Consider the following 2,826-nt stretch of genomic DNA (forward strand, 5'->3'; position numbering starts at 1 on the left):
CTCCGTTTCGCTCCGCTCTGCTGCTGTTTTTGCGCAGAGAAAAGAAGAAGGAGGTAAAAACGAGAGTTCGAAGATATTGCGACGGGAAGGGGGTTGCGTTTTTGGCGCGAAATGGGTTTAGTTGTAGCAGTTGTAGCAGTTGTAGCTGTAGCATTCCACGACAGCGGCGGATGTTTGATAGGTTGGTGTGGTTCGTTGAGCGTGTCGCGTGAGCCTGTAGTCTTGCCGCCATGGAAATATTCCTTATCTCATATTAAAGGGTGTTGCGATGACATAGCGACATCCCCTTGTAGCGTGCATTGGGTACACGCAGGCTGTTGACGCAGGATTACACGACGATTTCGCGCTTTCTTGTCTAGCTGGTGCGCTCACTGCGGACACAGCCCGGCGCATCGTACCCGCCTGGGTGATTGTTCTTCTTTCTTCTTCACATATATGCTCGTGCTGTAGCGTTCACATTGTTGCATGCTTGCGCTGATAATATGAATGATGTATTGAGCTGCCAGAATATTATTTTGTAGGCTTTTGAAATAACTGTACGAGTATGCTTACGAGTAACTATGCGAGTATAGGAGTACTTATCTTTGTTGTAATCGTCATCCGTCTCTATAGTCGCGCACGTGTTGTCGTGCTGGCGCATTTATTGTGAACTCTCATACAGTTCAGAGGCTTTCGTCGCTCTTGACAGGTGTCACTGAGATAATCACTTCTCGTTTGCTTGACAAGCTGTGTAATTTTTAAGCTCGCATGGCTTCCTATCTTTCGGCTAGCAACTGTTCTATGCATTTATGGTCAATGATATATTGCGGCAATCAAAGGAAGCATATTTTTGCTAGCAGTTGAATGATGTTCGGACATCCTTTCATGTTAGGTCGTTATGCTTCGCATTTACAATTTCTTTTTTTTTTTTTTTACCTTTGGGAAGCGGAAGGTTTTCCACAATCAAAAAGTATAAACTGCACTTACGAGTACCGAAGACGTTAGTGCCGTTTCATTGGATCAGGCGCTCATAGATACGACTAGCGCATTTCTTGTTATTAGGAGGAAAACTCACAATTTGACTTTCTGAATAGCGACAGTGTTTAAAACGCGTTTTGCTGCATAATTTTTAACAAGTTCTAAAGCCAGCCTCATTCATGCTCGGGAATACATTTGCGTATTTACTGTGCCCCTTCACTGATTTCTGTGGTTTCGGGTCACATTTGCCCATTGGTCTTATGCAGTGGCCATGTGAAGTGTGGACAAGTCATCAGTGCATCATGCACCAGCTGTGGTGCCTGTGCAAATTGCTGATCTCGATGAAGGTAAAGTAAGGAGTCATATGTTTTTAGACGTTAGCTAGTTGTGGCATTTTTGTTCTCCTCATACATCATTTCATGCGATGCAACAGCGATATATACCGTACTTGTATAAAAGTATTGTTGTTTTCTGTTGGCAGCGTATTATTTATGTTGGATTGATCATTGTTAGTGTTATTACAAAGAAGGTGAAATTCATACAGCAGTCGTAATAAGGGATATAATTGTCGTTCATCCTCGTGATAGTATACACAGAAGTTGAATACGTCGGCAGGTGACAAAACCTCTGACACAAGAGCCAGGCGCAGTTTTAAATCGAGCAACTGGCCAGGAGCTCACACCTTGCAGGGTCTCCAGCAGCAGCATCAGCAGCACACCGGCCGTGGTGTTGTTTACAATGCCGTAACTGAGCATACGATCTTTCTTCTTGGTGTTTTATTCATTTTCTTTTTTTTTTTGCGTTGCACTCCCCATCTAAAAATCTTATTTAATTAAACGAATGAATCTGAGTCTATTGTAAAACTGCTTTCCTTGTACGTGATTCTCATCAAATTGCGACTGTGCTGTGGTTTTCACTTGCAGCCGACATTCGAAACAGAGCTTCACTTCTAAAAAAACTGAAAGTTTCATGGAGAAGCTCCACAAAGTCAAGTCATCCTCGGTCAGATAGTCAATGCCCGCACGTATTTATTTCGTGGAGGTCGACGAGTATTTCTGAGGAAATGATGCCAAGCTTTCTTTCATAACTGTGGCAAGTTTATGGTTAAAATACTATAAGAAAGCTTCAAGCAGCTTCCGAAAACACTTTTGTAATTTCCATCTTCTGTGACGCTATCTATTTAAACAAAATTCAACAAGGTGTATACAGAATGAGAACAACCGTTTCCCAAGTATAAGTTTTTGTGTGAAGGGCAAAAAGGGCAGGTGATCTAAGAACATAACGTCGAATGTGTCTTCTTGCTTTTTTTGTTTCGTCAGGATGACATGCCAGCAGCCCGCCCATCGCCTGACCCCGGAGTTTGGAGGGAGTACGACAACAAGGCTTTCTACTGCGATCAAGTGCAAGATAATTGAAACGTTCGGTTGGCACAGTTCTAGAGAAATTTGTGCTTGACGATGTACGGTACGATTATTTTGTGCTTGACAATGTACTATATTAAGGTCCTCACATACCCAACTGGGTATGCTCAATGCTTCGTCTTGTGCAGAGTGCAATGAGAAATACCCAGTTGTTTCCCAGGTGTTTTGCCGGCGGGAAGCTGCTGAAGAAACATTGAAACGATCAAAAGAAACGATCATTGAAACATCAAAAAACGATCATTGAAACGATCAAGAGCACCAGAATATATTTGTCCGAAAAACATCGGATGTCACGTTTATCGTTTCCTTCAGCTCTGAGCATTGCATTTAGCGCTGTTTGTATTTTTTACAATAATACTTCTTTTTACACGTGAGTAGTACCTGTTTCTCGCATGCTTATACACGCTAGACCCAGCAGGTACTATTGAACTATGAAGCTGATAGGGCC

Source organism: Rhipicephalus sanguineus, chromosome 3 (assembly GCF_013339695.2).
Source record: "Rhipicephalus sanguineus isolate Rsan-2018 chromosome 3, BIME_Rsan_1.4, whole genome shotgun sequence".
In the NCBI taxonomy this organism is placed as follows: domain Eukaryota; kingdom Metazoa; phylum Arthropoda; class Arachnida; order Ixodida; family Ixodidae; genus Rhipicephalus; species Rhipicephalus sanguineus.